Source organism: Arachis hypogaea, chromosome 16, assembly GCF_003086295.3.
Source record: "Arachis hypogaea cultivar Tifrunner chromosome 16, arahy.Tifrunner.gnm2.J5K5, whole genome shotgun sequence".
Classification (NCBI taxonomy): Eukaryota; Viridiplantae; Streptophyta; class Magnoliopsida; order Fabales; family Fabaceae; genus Arachis; species Arachis hypogaea.
In genome coordinates, this window is record NC_092051.1 from 90,586,474 (window position 1) to 90,604,826 (window position 18,353).

At 37.8% G+C, this 18,353-nt stretch overlaps 1 long non-coding RNA gene and 1 other non-coding gene across 3 annotated transcripts; both read right to left on the reverse strand.

The window, feature by feature from the left end:
• Window positions 1-2,895: 2,895 nt before the first annotated feature.
• LOC112754452 (uncharacterized) lies at window positions 2,896-6,997 on the reverse strand. Of its 2 annotated transcripts, none has more exons than XR_003178560.3 (3): window positions 6,351-6,997; window positions 6,048-6,227; window positions 2,896-3,156 (listed from the first exon to the last, which is right to left on the reverse strand). It is a non-coding gene; the product is annotated as an uncharacterized lncRNA (long non-coding RNA). The 2 variants fall into 2 exon arrangements; XR_003178558.3 differs by having other exon boundaries at window positions 6,313-6,994.
• Window positions 6,998-16,569: 9,572 nt separating this feature from the next.
• LOC112760199 (small nucleolar RNA R71) lies at window positions 16,570-16,677 on the reverse strand. Its single transcript, XR_003180651.1, has one exon. It is a non-coding gene; the product is annotated as a small nucleolar RNA R71 (small nucleolar RNA).
• Between the last annotated feature and the right edge of the window lie 1,676 nt (window positions 16,678-18,353).

Genomic DNA, 18,353 nt, shown 5'->3' on the forward strand with positions numbered 1-18,353 from the left:
TAGGATTGTGTCTTGAGGTGCATATTTGTGAAAATTGCATGGGAGCTCATAGACAGGAATGAAGTTAGAGAAGTTTTATGGAATTTCTCAAACATCTATCGATCGAAGAAGCAGTAACAAAAGAAAACAAAGAAAAAGAAAAACAAAGAATAAGCAAGGCTTGAGCATAATTACAGGAAGAAGAAGAAAGAAACAAGAACCAAAGATTATTGTCCTAGTTAAATGCTGTGGTGGATTTGTATCAAGAGAGAGGCTTGAGCAGTAAATCTAAGGTGCTTCACACCTCATACCTTAGACCAACTGGTTAGAGTATTGTGAAAGCTTATCTAAAGCCGCTTGATACATGACACTAGAGTCGAGCCAAATCCAAAAAAGAAAGAAAAATGCAGAAAATAAGTGCTGCTTCAGGTGACAACTATAAAGAGATTCCATAATATCATTAGAATGAAAGTTCTAAGATCTAAGACTTCCAAAATGTAAGGACTAATGAGCACTGGAATCCTTGCATAAGCATACAAATTAGAGTTCACCCCACCGCCACTTATTCACTTCACCCACTAAGGCATCATAAGCAATTCTTCAATACATTTCAATTAAGAGAATTCTTTGTGCATAGTTCTTTTCTTGCTTGGGACAAGCAAGATTTAAGTTTGTTGTTGTGATGCCAGGGCATCTTGGCTAGTTTACTAGCCATTTTTTGTATGCTTTAGGGTTGTTTCATGCATTTTTTAGGAAATGAGCAAGTATTTGGATGAAATGCATTCACACCATGATTCAAGCAAACATTGTGAATTTTGAATGATTTCATGAAAATTATGCATGAATTGAATGATAAAATGGATGATGCATGATCCCATGATTAAGAGCAAGACTTAATGCACTTTATTTGATTGATTTCAGGTAACAAGAAGCAGAGAAGAGCCACGTTAGTGGCTACGTTAGTACCACTAACTTGGCCACTAACATGGAAGGAAGGAAAGTTGGAACATTAGTGGGAACGTTAATGGCATCAACTTTGAAGAAGGAGCAGCGTTAGTGGCAAAAGTGAGTGCCAATAATGCTAGCGAAGGTGCAAGAAGACCCACGTTAGTCTCCACGTTAGTTACATTAACGTGGGAACAAACGTGGAAGGAAAGGGAGATGCCAACGTTAGTGGAAAAGGTGATCTCCACTAACGTTTGCGAAGTAAAAAGACCCACGTTAGCTTCCACGTTAACTACATTAACGTGGGAACTAACGTGGAAGGAAGGGGAGATGCCAAAGTTAGTGGAAAAGGTGATCTCCACTAACGTTTTCCAAGCAAAAAGACCCACGTTAGCTTCCACGTTGACTACATTAACGTGGTAGTTAACGTGGGCAAAAGTCTCACCCAGCAGCCTGACCATGCCTTCTTCAAACAAGAATAACTTGAGCCACAAAGCTCCAAATGAGGTGATTCTAGTTGCATTGGAAAGTAGGATTCCAGAGCTTTCCAAGAATATATGGCACTACATGGTGGATACTACATTTGAGGGAGAAAACATGCCCCGAAAGTGCAAAGATGAAAATGGTATCAACCTGTAGTAAGGCCAGCTGGCCTCTTCACCTTCCAAGAAGTATAACTCGAGTTGTAGAGCTCCAAATGATGCGCTTCCAAAGGCGTTGGAAAGTAGACATCCAGGGCTTTCTAAAAATATATAATAGTATGGGATGGACATTACGTTGAGCTTCAGAAACTGGCAATTTTCAGCCCCTGATCGCGGACATTATTGGCACTCACGTTTGCCAATAACGCCAGCCATTATGCCAGCAACCCTGTCCCCTTCAAAAGAGCATAACTTGAGTTACAGAGGTCCAATTGAGGTGATTCCAGTTGTGTTAGAAAGCTGACATTTAGAACTTTCCAACGATATATAATACTCTATAGTGGGCATGAAATTGAAGCACAAATCAGAGGCATCGTTTAAGCCCCAAAAACACCAACGGGGTAGCAAGTGTAACGTTAGCCACACTAACTTCAGCACTAACGTCACACTTGTAGCGTTAGTGATGCCAGGGCATTTTGGTCAGTTTCACTGACCTTTTTTTTACTGTTTTTAGGGTAGTTTCATGCATTTCCTTAGGAAATAAGCTAGTTTTGGGTAGATATTCACTTACATCTTGATTCAACCATACATTGTGCACTTTACATGATTTCATGAGGATTTTGCATGAATTTAAGGACAAATTGGATGTTGCATTTCCATGACTTGACTAGAACTTTGATGCACTTTATTGCTTGATTTCAGGACAAAGGAAGCAAAGAAGAACCACTTAGTGGCTACGTAGTTACACTAACGTGGAATGGGAGTAACTTGCAAAGTTAATGAGAAAAGTAATTGCCAATAACGTCTCGAAGCCATCAGTGCCCACGTTAAGAGTCACGTTAACTAAGTTAACGTGAACTCTAACGTGGAAGAAAGGAAATGGAGCCAACGTTAGTGACACTTAACATTATCACTAAAGTTGGACCAAGCTCATAAGTGGCCACGTTAGTTGCCACGTTAACTTAGTTAACGTGGCCTCTAACGTTAAGAAGAAAAGGGGGACGCCAACGTTAGTGTCATTCAAATTTCTCACTAACGTTGGCCAAGTCACAAGAAGCCACGTTAACTCCCACGTTAACCTAGTTAACGTGGAAGCTAACGTGAAGAAACTAGGTGGTCGACAACGTTAGTGACACCAAACATTGTCACTAACGTTGGGATGAACACACACTATCCCCAAAAGCCACGTTAACTGTAACGTCCCGTCCAGCAAAATACCTTGCTTAAGTCAGGGTATTTCCACTAGAAAGAACATTACGTAACCTTCTCTAGTATTAACTACTTAATTATCGAGCCTTTGTATCGAGTTCGCGTTTCAGTTTTAAGAAAATGCCAGAAAATTTTGTTTTTTTTATTCATTAATGTCATAATTCAAACATTCACAAATAATAATAATCACGTAAATATTATTGATAATAATTCTTATACAAAAGAGACCAAATAAAACTCAAATACAATATACTAAACCTACCCCTCTATGTAAAATAAAATCTCAAAGGACAAGAGCGAGGGAACTCTATGAAAGCAATTAAAACCATAAAGAAAGCCTACTGATCGCTCGCAGCTTCAAATTGCGTCTTCAAACCTGTCGCTGAAAGGGTGGAAAATTTGGGGGTGAGAACCAAACCACATGTTCTCAGTAGAGGTCGAGAATGCCGTGAAAGTAAAGAATAAAGCGCAAATAGTTAACTGCATTCATAGACATCTAAAAGGAAACTAACTTTCTTTAAAAGCATTAGTTAATTACTCAATATCCTAAATCCATATTTTTCTTGTAAAACTTTTAAAAGTTTCCTAGACTGTATGAATGACCAACCTATCCCAGTCATAGGTTCATTAAGTCTATGCTGAACCTGTTTGATTTTTCATACCTTACTAGACCATAACATAAAAGAAGTTACCTACGCGGTATAAATGATCATCCTGCTCCAAGCATAGGTTCATTAAGTCTATGCTGAACCAGTCAGATACTTTATACAGAACTAGACTTCCAACACAAACCAGTCATGGCCTCAGGCCCAAGCAATTCAACCAACACCCAATTCACCACAATCCAGCCAATCAATTTCAAACACAAGTAATGAGGTTCAAACACAATCAAGAGCAATTATATCAAATATAGCAATTAACAGTTAATAGAATTATTCATTTAGGCAAACCAATTACAATATGCACACCCAAACAATGTCACATAGATGCATATGATAAATGTCTAGTCCTAGTACAGGCCATGAGCTCATGTGTCGGTTAGCACCTGCATTCCTGAATTTATCCGGTCACGAGTTCACGATTTCCCGATACGATTTTCCGTTCAAATAAATGCGCATATAATTATTAGCAGCTCTATTGAGACAGCCTCTGCTTTCTACTCGCAGGAAATATATACTCTTGGGAACGGAAAATTACTCTTGGGTTACCTCAGGGCAACAGATAAATAAACAAACATCTCTTGGGTTGCATTAAGCAACAAACAAATAATAATATCTCTTGGGTTGCATTAAGCAACAAATATATATATAATATCTCTTGGGTTGCCGCAAGCAACAAACAAACATCTCTTGGGTTGCTTCAAGCAACAAACAAACAAATAATATCTCTTGGGTTGCCTCAAGCAACAGATAATCATACAATAAGTACTTTATTCTTTCCTTTTTCTTTCATAATTGCATATTCGCAAGCGGGACTAGACCCACACCCTTGCCAACAATCTCATAGATCAAATATTCTTTTCTTAAAAGAATCATTGAAGTTATTATTATTAAATAAGCCCTAAATATTTATTTTGATTAAGCCCTTATATTTTTTATAAAAATTTGGACATAATCTCCTTTAAAAATAGGACTTATCCACCCTTACGGGTTCCTTCTTTCTCAACAATTCATCAGCCTCTTTCAGCATTTGCCACAGCAATATATTCTCAAAAACATTGCTAATAGAAATCTATTTCTTAAATTCATATCAAAATAATTACCAACACAACTTGGCAGCCTGATTTCCATTTTGTTTTTAAAATATCAAATGAATTTGAAATTGCGCAAACTTTATATCCATGCGACCGTCTCGGATTAAGCTTTCTATTAAATTAAAAATCATAATTTTTCGCTGACTATAGCTTCGGAAATATAAGCAAAACCGTGACTGTTCTGCAGTGTTTTAAAACCAGAAGACAGCAGCACCATACAACATTTGAAATTTCATATAAAATCCAAATTAAATTTAACTACCTTTAAAATTAATGTGGTTAAACATAACTCATCCAAATTTCTTTCTCAATTGGTTCCAGGGTCATACCATTTTTAATGAAGGATTTACGTAGCTTGGAAGTTAGGTAATTTTCTGCAGAATTCTATTTTACAAATCATTGAACACAACCTCTTCCAAGTCCCATAACTTACTTATTAAAACATGAAAAATCCTGAAATTTAAATCACATATACTAAACATACTTAATTTTCACCTCCAATTAGTTACATCTCAATATCTATCCAGGATAAAAAGTTATAAACTCCCAAAGTTACTAATTTACGAAAACAGAATCTGGCTTTTTCTGCATAATGCATCATCCTTTAAAAATTCATATCTTTAAAACTACAAGTCCAATTGTTCTGAAATTTTACGGTATTAAAATAATAGGAATAAAGTTTTATTTAAAATTGGTTCCATTTCAAAATTCAAACTGCAGAATTTCCAATAGAGGAATCAAGTTGCTGCTGTGTTAAACGTTCTGCAGAAAAACCAGTTTTGACATCCATGATTCAAAAATTCACCATAAATCATAAACTTAGTGAAAAAGTCTCAAATTCAGCAGTCCAGTTCCCTATATGCCCAAGCTCAATCCGGACTTGGTCCCACATAATTCCGATAATCACAGAAATAGTTATAGTTTTTCAAAGTTTCCGGCTTCCTTTAAAAATAATGCAGAAAATCAAGTTTTACATTTTAATTTTGAAAAATCATAACTAGTTCTATAATTAATTCAAACTTCTCAAAATTGTGTCCCAACAACAACTTTTATTATACTTTACTCAGCCTTTACTCTTATATCATTTCGATTATCGTTGAATAACTGATTCACTTCCAAAGTCACCTTTTAATTTCAAAAAATCAGATTTTCAGCAATCTATTTAGTATTCAAAATCCAACCCTTCAAAACCCCTCAAAACCAATTCCAAATCAACCACCAACCAAGTTCATTAACATTACAATATACCAAATAACAACTCAACGGCAACAAATCCAACATAACCCATTAAAATTCAGAAATTCTCAACAATTAGTCATCAAGCAATTCCCAATCCACATAATCAATCAATATCACAAATCAACAATTCCAAATCACAACCTCAACCATTCCAATCACAATTTCAGCCACAATTCAATAATTACATAATCAATCGATTACTCACAGCTATTAAATCTATTTGCAGTTATTCAATAAACATTGTAGGCATTCTTAAATTGAAATCGTTTTAAACCCCCTACCTCAGTTAGTCGAAACCGTCGAATTTAAATGTGGCGATCCCCTTCTTTTTCCAGTTTACAATAGCTAGTATGGCCGGAACAGTAGCAGTAACCTCAGTTCTTCTGGGGAAGCAACGACAATGACATCAGTGGTTCCGGATAAGGACAGCAATACCGAACAAAGACAGTAATGATTGGCAGCTAAGGAAGATCAAGAAAACGAGGCATGTTATAGTCAAGGCAATAGCAAACCAAATAATGGCAACAGAACACAACTCAATGCTACCAGGGAAAAGCAGAATAGAACAGCAACGGCAGAGTAACCTATGATGAATATGAAGCATGGAGGCGATGGAAACAATGGCGGCGGACCTTCGGTGGCAGCGACGCGGTGATAACAGAGATCAGACGCGACAGAGCGGGTGGCACAGGCAGCCTCTTCTTTCTCCCCTGCGAGCTTCCTTCCTCACGCATCTCTTCTCCCTCGCGACAGTAATGACATCGCAACAGCAGCGGTGTGATGGGTTCGGTGGAGGTACAACGATGGTGACGTGAAAGTGCAGCTTCGACAGTGATGAAGGTGCGACAGAGACACAGCGGCGCTACCCTTCGCGCACAAGCTCTCCTCGTGTTTGTCCTCTCACTCGCGAGCGTTCAGCTCCTCAACGGCTTCAAATCTGACGGCGATGTGACCTTGCTTCAGCGGTGGTGATGGCAAGGCGAGTTAGCAACGGCTGCACGGCGATGGGCATGAATAACGGCGCAAGCGAGGTGCTGCGGCGGTGAGCTGGACGGCGCAGAGTGCGGCTCCCTCTTCTCTGATTCCAAGCTCTCTGTTCTCCCTTTCCATTTCTTTGTTTCTTTCTTTTGTTTGGGTGTTGGTGTTTTGGAAGAAAGGTGGGGTGGGGGCTGCGTTCTCAGGCTGGGGAAAAGGAAAAATTAGGATTAGGGTTTCTGATTTCCAATTTGGGAATTAGGGTTAGAAATTAGGGATTTTATAAAAGAATAAAGGATAGCTATGAATAGATATTTTGATAAAATTGGAAGGTAGAGTAATTTTAAAATCAAATATACTTCTTAAAATATTTAAGAACATCATTTATCAACATATTGCTAAGTGAAATTAATTATTTCTAATTTAAATTATAAAATAAACATATTAATCACATTTTTATAAAATACAGTTTAAACTCAATACTAATTAGTTAAATTAAATGATATAACTTTTTATTATTTTTCTATCACCGAAATTTTAATTTCAATTTACAAAATATCTAATTATAATAAAATTACTTAAACTTAAAGTATTTATAAAAATCCATTTAATCATTCCTAATAAATTAATCTCTAAAAGTTCAAACTAATAAAATAAACCATAATTCATTCATATTAGAAATTACCTAAATTAAATTATATAATACTTTCATTACTAAATTTTATTTCCAAAGCATTTGAAATAACCAATTATAAAAATTACATAAGAATATTAATCAACTTAAACTCCAAATATTAATAAAACTAATTTAATTACTCTTAATTAATTAATTTATAAAATAAGATATCAAATTAATAAAATAAATCGTACCTTTTTTTTTTAGGATAATAGTTACTTAAATTAAATTATACAATTCTTTTTTTATTTTTCAATTACTAAAATTATACAAATATTCCATTATAATTAGATTATTAAAAATATCAATTGATTCGAAATAAAACTATCTCCGATCTATTTATTTATTTCTAACAAAATAATTTTCTAAAATTATAAAGTTTAAACTTAATAAGATAAAATCATAATTTATTTATAATTAGATTTTCAAAAATGCGGGTTACATTAACTCCCACGTTAACCTAGTTAACGTGAAGAAGAAAGGTTATCGACAATGTTAGTGACACCAAACATTGTCACTAACGTTGGAAGGAGCCAACACAAGCCACAATGAGCCACGTTAACTCCCACGTTAACTTAGTTAACGTGGAAGCTAACGTGAGGAGAGGGATGATGAGCCAACGTTAATGACATTCAACTTTGTCACTAACATTGGAGATGGCTAGCACAGCCACGTTAGAAGCCACGTTAACCTAGTTAACGTGGACTCTAACGTGGGAGCTAAGGAGCACATTGGAACGTTAGTGACAATGGTAAGTGTCACTAACGTTCTCGAAGGTTGGCAAGCCTACGTTAAAAGAGCCACGTTAACTAAGTTAACGTGGACTCTAACGTAGGGAAGGGGGAGGCTTCCCAACGTTATTGGGAAAGGTGAGTCCCAATAACGTGCCAAAGGACAAAGATGCAACGTTAGTGGTAACGTTTGTGCCACTAACGTTGAGGTTAACGTGGCTCTTACCTGGGTGAGGAACGTTAGTGAAAAAGTTGAATGTCACTAACGTTCTCGAACCCATACTTTCATTGAACGTTAACGCCACTAACGTCCTGAGCTAAAGTCTCTGCCCACTTCACATTTTCTCTCTGCAAGTAAAGCTAAGCCCAATGAAGAAGAGAACTGCTTCAAACTCAAGATCCAAAGGCCCATACCCAAGACTTGAAGAGCCAACTAGAAGAATAGAAGAGTAGTATATATAGGAGTAGCTTTGAATTAAATTGGGAGTTGAAAATTATAGGGAGCCTCTGGGCATAGAACTACTCTCTGTATTTTACTTTCTCTGCACTTCTAGTTTCATCAGTATTCTCCATCTTTGTTTTCATTTTCCAGAGCTATGAATAACTAAACCCCTTTCATTGGGTTAGGGAGCTCTGTTGTAATTTGATGGATCAATACTAGTTTTCATTATTCTTCTTCTATCTTTTCTCTTGATTTTACTTGAAAGCTTTCGATCTTCATCCAATTGGGTAGTTATCTTGGAAAAGAAGCTATTCATACTTGGATCTCTTTGAACCTTGAAAGAGGAATGAAGAGATAATGCTAGAAATGATTTCTCATGCTGGACCAAATTGGGTTTGGATGGACATGTGACTATAATCCTCTCAACACTTGATTTGGGAAATACATGTGGTATAATCAGTGACCATACTTCATCTCTTCTCATGAGAAATTGACCAAGAATTGGCTATTGATCAAGATTTGAGAGATTGAATTACAAGAAATTGTAATTCGATCACTTAAGATTGCCAAGGAGATCAATGAGTGCATTGATTGAGAAGATATGAAAATGAAATTGATCCGGAGAATGCAACATCTCCTGAGCCCAATGAAAGCCCCATTCCTGATCTTACCCATTCTCTTTAATTTCAGTTATTTACTTTTATGAGCAATTTCCTCATTCCCATTTAAGATTCTGCAATTTACTTTCCGTCATTTACATTCACCTTTTTATTTCTAGCATTTACTTTTCTGTTATTTACTTTCCCGCCATTTAATTTTCTGCAATTCTCAACTCAAATTCTGCTTCGCTCAACTAGAACATTCCTCTAATTAAAGTTGCTTGATCAATCAATCCCTGTGGAATTCGACCTCACTCTATTGTGAGTTTTTACTTGACGACAAATTCGGTACACTTGCCGAAGGAAATTTGTTATGAAACAAGTTTTCCGTGCATCAAGTTTATGGCGCCATTGCCGGGGATTGATTGTGCATCAACAATGATTAAATTGGAGGATGACTAGATTGAGCATTTTATTTTTTGTTTGATTTAATTTTCTGTTTGATTTAATTTTCTGTTTGAGTCATTTACTTTCTGTTTTAGTTAATTTCTTCCCTTCCCCCTACTTTTTCTTTGTTATTTACCATTCATTTTACTAACCCACTAACTGTTTGATATATTGCATCACTCACACTAACAGTAATTCTGACGGATATACTTTCTGCACCTATTCTCTTTGCTTGTACTTGTTGGTTGTATGACAGGGAGAAGAAGCGGGGCTTCAACTTCCTTTGATTCTGAACCTGAGAGAACCTCCTTAGACTAAGGAGGGAGGCAAGAGAAAAACGTGTAGTTGGTGCTGAAGAAGAGGAGGAACACTTTGAGGAATACTTTGAACCAAACACGGAAGAAAACATGGAAAACCATCGTGAAGAAGAAGCTCACAACCATGGCGGAAGAGGACGAGCAAATCATGCTGGGGAGGATAGAAGAGTTTTAGGCTCTTACATCAATCTAAACCTAGGAAACTGTGGAAGTAGCATTCAAAAGCCAACCATCCATGCCAACAATTTTAAACTAAAACCACAGCTCATCACCCTTGTTTAGAACAACTGTTCGTTCGGAGGAAGTGTCCAAGAAGACCTCAATCAACATCTAACCACCTTCCTGAGAATATGTGACACAGTGAAGTCTAATGGTGTTCATCCTGATGCCTATAGACTGCTCTTATTTCCATTCTCACTCAAGGATAAGGCAGCCAAGTGGCTGGAGTCTTTCCCAAAGGAGAGCTTGACAACTTGGGAAGATGTGGTGAACAAATTCTTAGCAAGATTTTACCCCCCTCAACAAATCAATAGGCTGAGAGCTGAGGTCCAAACAAGATGGTGAGACTCTGTATGAAGCATGGGAGAGGTTTAAAGACCTAACAAGGAGGTGCCCACCAGATATGTTCAATGAATGGGTGCAGCTGCACATTTTCTATGAAGGGCTCTCCTATGAGTCAAAGAAGGCAGTAGACCATTCATCCGGAGGATCTTTGAACAAGAAGAAGACCATTGAGGAGGCCATAGATGTCATTGAAATAGTAGCAGAGAACGACTACTTCTATGCTTCCGAAAGAGGGAACACAAGAGGAGTGATGGAGCTAAACAATGTAGATGCGCTGCTGGCTCAGAACAAGCTCATTACCCAGCAGCTGGCTGACCTCACCAAGAAGATGGAGAGGAACCAAGTAGCAGCAATCACCACTTCAGCAGAGGGAAGTCAGGAGCAAGTCAACTACATTGGTAATTCACCTGGCAAAACCATGATCCATACTCCAAGACCTACAACCCTGGATGGAGGAATCACCCAAACTTTGGGTGGGGAAATGAACTAGACCAAAGCCTTGTCAAAGATGCCCAAATCCCAACAATGCAAGCCACCAAAATTTCACATCTAGACCATATCAACACCCCAATAACAACACCTCTCCACATCCACATCAAAAACCAAAATAACTTACCTCATCCTTCCACCTCTAATCACGATCTACAATCATTGGATGACAGAATCTCAAAGATTGAGAATCTACTTGAAGGCATAGGCAAAGAGATTCAAGATAGTAAAGCATCCCGAGAAGAGGTGATGTCCAATATGCAGAATCAGGATGCTGCCATCAAGAAACTTGAGACACAAATTGGCTACTTATTCAAGCAAATTTCCAGCCACAACCTTCGCAGCAATACTAGCTCAACACAAAGGGAGGAGTGTCAGGCTATCACCCTTAGGAGTGGGAAGGAACTGAAGGAAACCCCCCAGAAACCACAAGAAGTGGACTCAAATAAAGAGGAAGAAGAGCAGGACGAAGCTCGAGTTCCCACTTTGAGTTCACAAAAAGGGGAAGGAGTGCTAAAGCCAGACGCCCCAAGAGTCCCATACCCTCAGCAATTAAAGAAGAAAGAGGATGACAATCAGTTTTGAGATTTTTGGAAATCTTCAAGAAACTGCAAATCAACATACCCTTTGCTGAAGCAATAGAACAAATGCCACTCTACACCGAGTTCTTGAAGGAGCTCATGACTAAGAAGAGAAGCTGGAAGAACAACGAGACTGTGATACTAACCGAAGAATGTAGTGCTATCATTCAGCACAAACTACCCCAGAAATTGAAGGATCCCGGGAGTTTTCAGATCCCTTGTATTATATGGGAAATCACAGTGGAAAAGGCTCTTTGTGACTTAGGAGCCAGCATCAATTTGATGTCGGTAGTTATGATGAGAAAGATGAAGATTGAGGAAGCTAAACCAACAAAGATGGCCTTACAATTGGCAGACCGATTGTTCAAGTTCCCGCATGGCGTCGTAGAAGATTTGCTGGTGAAAAAGGGAGATTTTATCTTCCCAGCAGACTTTGTAGTGCTGGACATGCAGGAGGAAGCCAAGGCTTCCATCATCCTGGGAAGGCCATTCTTGGCCACTGCTGGAGCTGTCATTGATGTGCAAAAAGGAGATCTCACCCTGAGATTACACAATGAAAAGATGACGATCAATGTGTTCAAGGCCATGAGTTACCCACCAGAGCAAATGGGAGAGTGTATGAGGTTGGACTCACTTGAAGACGCAGTGCAGGAAAATTTTGAAGAAGAAGAACCTGAAGGTATAATAGAGGAGGAGTCTACGTTTATTGAAGAGGTTGCAACAGCAGAGAGTCAAATACAAGGTGCACCAAAGGAAGAGAACGAAAAGTCAGAAGTACCCAAACTTGAACTCAAAGCATTGCCACCCTCTCTCAAATATGCACACTTAGGAGAAGATGAAAATTACCCAATAATTATAAGCTTATGCCTCAGCCAAGATCAAGAGGATGAACTGCTCAAAGTACTGCGAAACCACAAAGATGCCATTGGTTGGACTCTTGCTGACTTGAAGGGGATAAGTTCGGCCATATGTATGCACAAGATACTGCTGGAAGATGATGCCAAACCATCCATTCAATCCCAAAGGAGGTTGAACCCAATCATGAAGGAAGTGGTAAGAAAGAAGATATGAAGTTATGGCAGGGAGGGGTAATTTACCCGATCTCAGACAGCCCCTGGGTTAGCCCCGTGCATGTTGTCCCAAAAAAGGGAGGAATTACCGTGGTTCCTGATGAGCGGATAATTTATACGCTTTTTGGCATTGTTTTTAGTATGTTTTTAGTAGAATCTAGTTACTTTTAGGGATTTTTCATTAGTTTTTATGTTAAATTCACATTTTTGGACTTTACTATGAGTTTGTGTGTTTTTCTGTGATTTCAGGTATTTTCTGGCTGAAATTGAGGGACTTGAGCAAAAATCAGATTCAGAGGTTGAAGAAGGACTGCTGATGCTGTTGGATTCTGACCTTCCTGCACTCAAAGTAAATTTTCTGGAGCTACAGAACTCAAAATGGCGCACTTCCAATTACGTTGGAAAGTAGACATCCAGGGCTTTCCAGCAATATATAATAGTTTATACTTTGGCCGAGTTTAGATGATGTAAAAGGGCGTTGAACGCCAGTTCTACGCTGTTGTCTGGAGTTAAACGCCAGAAACACGTCACAAGCCAGAGTTGAACGCCAGAAATACGTTACAAACTGGCGTTCAACTCCAAGATTAACCTCTACATGTGTAACATTCAAGCTCAGCCCAAGCACACACCAAGTGGGCCCCGGAAGTGGATTTATGCATCAATTACTTACTTCTGTAAACCCTAGTAACTAGTTTAGTATAAATAGGACTGTTTACTATTGTATTAGAGATCTATGATCAGTTTTATGCTATCTTAGACTTTCATGGGGGCTGGCCATTCGGCCATGCTTGGACCATTATCACTTATGTATTTTCATACGGTAGAGTTTCTGCACTCCATAGATTAAGGTGTGGAGCTCTGCTGTTCCTCAAAGATTAATGCAAAGTACTACGTTTTTCTATTCAATTCAACTTATTCCGCTTCTAAGATATTAATTCGCACTTCAACCTGAATGTGATGAACGTGACAATCATCATCATTCCCTATGAATGCGTGCCTGACAACCACTTCCGTTCTACCTTAGATTGAATGAGTATCTCTTGGATCTCTTAATCAGAATCTTCATGGTATAAGCTAGATTGATGGCGGCATTCATGAGAGTCCGGAAAGTCTAAAGCTTGTCTGTGGTATTCCGAGTAGGACTCTGGGATTGAATGACTGTGACGAACTTCAAACTCGCGGTGCTGGGCGTAGTGACAGACGCAAAAGGAGGGTGAATCCTATTCCAGTATGATCGAGAACCTCAGATGATTAGCCATGCTGTGACAGAGCATTTGGACCATTTTCACAAGAGATGGGATGCAGCCATTGACAAGGGTGATGCCTCCAGACGATTAGCCATGCAGTGACAGCGCATCGGACCATTTTCCAGAGAGGATAAAAAGTAGCCATTGACAACGGTGATATCCTTACATAAAGCCAGCCATGGAAAGGAGTAAGATTGATTGGATGAAGACAGCAGGAAAGCAGAGGTTCAGAGGAAAGAATGCATCTCTATACGCTTATCTGAAATTCTAACCAATGAATTACATAAGTATTTCTATCCTTATTTTCTATTTATTATTAATATTCGAAAACTCCATAACTATTTTATATCCACCTGACTGAGATTTACAAGGTGACCATAGCTTGCTTCATACCAACAATCTCCGTGGGATCGACCCTTACTCACGTAAGGTTTATTACTTGGACGACCCAGTGCACTTGCTGGTTAGTTGTATCGAAGTTGTGAATGAAAACGATTTATTAAGACGTGCGTACAGAGTTTCTGGCGCCGTTGCCTGAGATCACAATTTCGTGCACCAAGTTTTTGGCGCCGTTGCCGGGATTGTTCGAGTTTGAACAACTGACGTTCATCTTGTTGCTCAGATTAGGTAATTTTCTTTTTGTTTTATTTTCAAAAAATTTTCAAAAACCTTTTAAAAATTTCTCATCTGTTTTCGAAAAAAAAAATAAAATAAATCTTTTCAAAAATATATTTTTCTTCAGAATTTTTAAGAATGAATTCTAGAGTTTCATGTAGCATGTTGAAGCCTGGCTGGCTGTAAAGTCATGTCTAATTCTTTTGGATAGGGGCTTCCAACCATCAGCATAGAGGCAAGTTAATTGGAATGTCAGCCGTGGCATGTCTGAGTTACATACTAAAGCTTGGCTGGCTATTAAGCCATGCCTGACCCTCGAATTGGAGCTTTAGACTAAGAATACAAGATTCCTGGAATTCATATTAAAAAAATTTTGAAATCCTTATTTTCTTTTTCCTACATGTTTTTTCGAAAAAATATACAAAAATCCAAAAAAATTAGAAAATCATAAAAATCAAAAAAATTTTGTGTTTCTTGTTTGAGTCTTGAGTCAGATTTTAAGTTTGGTGTCAATTGCATATTCATCTTGCATTTTTCAAAAAATTCATGCATTCATAGTGTTCTTCATGATCTTCAAGTTGTTCTTGGTAAGTCTTCTTGTTTGATCTTGATGTTTTCATGTTTTAGTGTCTTTTCTTATTTTTCATATGCATTCTTTTCTTGTTTTTAAAATCTAGTTGTTTTTATGAGTCAAATCAAATTTTCAATTTAAAAATCTTATCTTTTTCAAAATCTTTTTCAAAAATCAAATCTTTTTCATTTTTCTTATTTATTTCGAAAATTTTAAAAATATTTTTCAAAAATATTTTTCTTATCCTTATCTCCTAATTTTCGAAAATAACATCATCAATTAATGTTTTGATTCAAAAATTTCAAGTTTGTTACTTGCTTGTTAAGAAAGATTCAAACTTTGAGTTCTAGAATCATATCTTGTGATTTCTTGTGAATCAAGTCATTAATTGTGATTTTAAAAATCAAATCTTTTTCAAAACTAATTTCAATCATATCTTTTCAAAAATATCTCTTTATCTTATCTTTTTCAAAATTTTATTTTAAAATATCCTTTCTAACTTCTTATCTTCTTATCTTTTCAAAATTGATTTTCAAATTTGTTTCAACTAACTAACTAACTTTTTGTTTGTTTCTTATCTTTTTCAAAACTACCTAACTAACTCTCTCTCTCTAATTTTCGAAAATATCTTCCCTCTTTTTCAAAATTTCTTTCTAATTAACTAATTATTTTAATTTTTGATTCTCGAAAATCACTAACCTTTTTCAAAAACTATTTTCGAAAATCACTAACTCTTTTTCAAAAATTATTTTCGAAAATTCTCTCTCTCTCTTATCTTCTTTTATTTATTTATTCATCTACTAACACTTCATCTCACCCAAATTCGAACCCCCTCTTCCATCTGTGTTCGAATTTTTTCTTCTTCTTCTCTTCTACTCACACAGGGACCTCTATACTGTGGTAAAAAGGACCTCTATTATTATTATTTTTCTGTCCCTCTTTTTCATATGAGCAGGAGAAAGGACAAGAACATTCTTGTTGAAGCAGATCCAGAACCTGAAAGGACTCTGAAGAGGAAACTAAGAGAAGCTAAATTACAACAATCCAGCAAGCACCTTTCAGAAATTTTCGAACAGGAAGAGGAGATGGCAGCCGAAAATAATAATAATGCAAGGAGGATGCTTGGTGACTTTACTGCACCTAATTCAATTTACATGGAAGAAGCATCTCCATTCCTGCCATTGGAGCAAACAATTTTGAGCTTAAACCTCAATTAGTTTCTCTGATGCAGCAGAACTGCAAGTTTCATGGACTTCCATCTGAAGATCCTTTTCAGTTCTTAACTGAATTCTTGCAGATATGTGATACTGTTAAGACTAATGAGTAGATCCTGAAGTCTACAGGCTCATGCTTTTCCCTTTTGCTGTAAGAGACAGAGCTAGAGTATGGTTGGACTCTCAACCTAAGGATAGCCTGAACTCTTGGGATAAGCTGGTCAAGGCTTTCTTAGCCAAGTTCTTTCCTCCTCAAAAGCTAAGTAAGCTTAGAGTGGATGTTCAGACCTTCAGACAGAAAGAAGGTGAATCCATCTATGAAGCTTGGGAGAGATACAAAGGACTGACCAAAAAGTGTCCTTCTGACATGCTTTCAGAATGGACCATCCTGGATATATTCTATGATGGTCTGTCTGAATTAGCTAAGATGTCATTGGATACTTCTGCAGGTGGATCCATTCACCTAAAGAAAATGCCTGCAGAAGCTCAAGAACTCATTGACATGGTTGCTAATAACTAGTTCATGTACACTTCTAGAGGAATCCTGTGAGTAATGGGACGCCTATGAAGAAGGGAGTTCTTGAAATTGATACTCTGAATGCCATATTGGCTCAGAATAAAATATTGACTCAGCAAGTCAATATGATTTCTCAGAGTCTGAATGGAATGCAAGCTGCATCCAACAGTACTCAAGAGGCATCTTCTGAAGAAGAGGCCTATGATCCTGAGAACCCTGCAATAGCAGAGGTAAATTACTTAGGTGAACCTTATGGAAACACCTATAACTCATCATGGAGATATCACCCAAATCTCTCATGGAAGGATAAACAAAAGCCTCAACAAGGCTTTAATAATGGTGGAAGAAATAGGTTTAACAATAGTAAACCTTTTCCATCATCCACTCAGCAACAGACAGAGAACTCTGAACAAAATACCTCTAATTTAGCAAACTTAGTCTCTGATCTATCTAAGGCCGCTGTAAGTTTCATGAATGAAACAAGGTCCTCCATTAGAAATTTGGAGGCAAAAGTGGGCCACCTGAGTAAAAGGATCACTGAAATCCCTCCTAGTACTCTCCCAAGCAATACAGAAGAAAATCCAAAAGGAGAGTGCAAGGCCATTGACATAGTTAACACGGCCGAACCTGGAGAGGAAGGGGAGGACGTAAATCCCAGTGAGGAAGACCTCCTGGGACGTCCAGTGATCAATAAGGAGTTTCCCTTTGAGGAACCAAAGGAATCTGAGACTCATCTAGAGACCATAGAGATTCCATTGAACCTGCTTATGCCCTTCATGAGCTCTGACGAGTATTCATCTTCTGAGGAGAATGAGGATGTTACTAAAGAGCAAGTTACCAAGTACTTTGGTGCAATCATGAAGCTGAATGCCAAATTATTTGGTATTGAGACTTGGGAAGATGAACCTCCCTTGTTCACCAATGAACTAAGTGATCTGGATCAACTGAGATTGCCTCAGAAGAAACAGGATCCTGGAAAGTTCCTAATACCTTGTACCATAGGCACCATGATCTTTGAAAAGGCTCTGTGTGACCTTGGTTCAGGGATAAACCTCATGCCCCTCTCTGTAATAGAGAAACTGGGAATCTTTGGGGTGCAAGCTACTAAAATCTCATTAGAGATGGCAGACAATTCAAGAAAACAGGCTTATGGACAAGTAGAGGACGTGTTAGTAAAGGTTGAAGGCCTTTACATCCCTGCTGATTTCATAATCCTTGATACTGGGAAGGATGAGGATGAATCTATCATCCTTGGAAGACCTTTCCTAGCCACAGCAAGAGCTGTGATTGATGTTGACAGAGGTGAATTAGTCCTTCAATTGAATGAGGACTCCCTTGTGTTTACAACTCAAGGTTACCCTTCTGTAAATATGGAAAAGAGGCACAGTAAGCTTCTCTCAAAACAGAGTCAACCAGAGCCCCCACAGTCAAACTCTAAGTTTGGTGTTGGGAAGTCTCAACAATGCTCTGAACATCTGTGAGGCTCCATGAGAGCCCACTGTCAAGCTATTGACATTAAAGAAGCGCTTGTT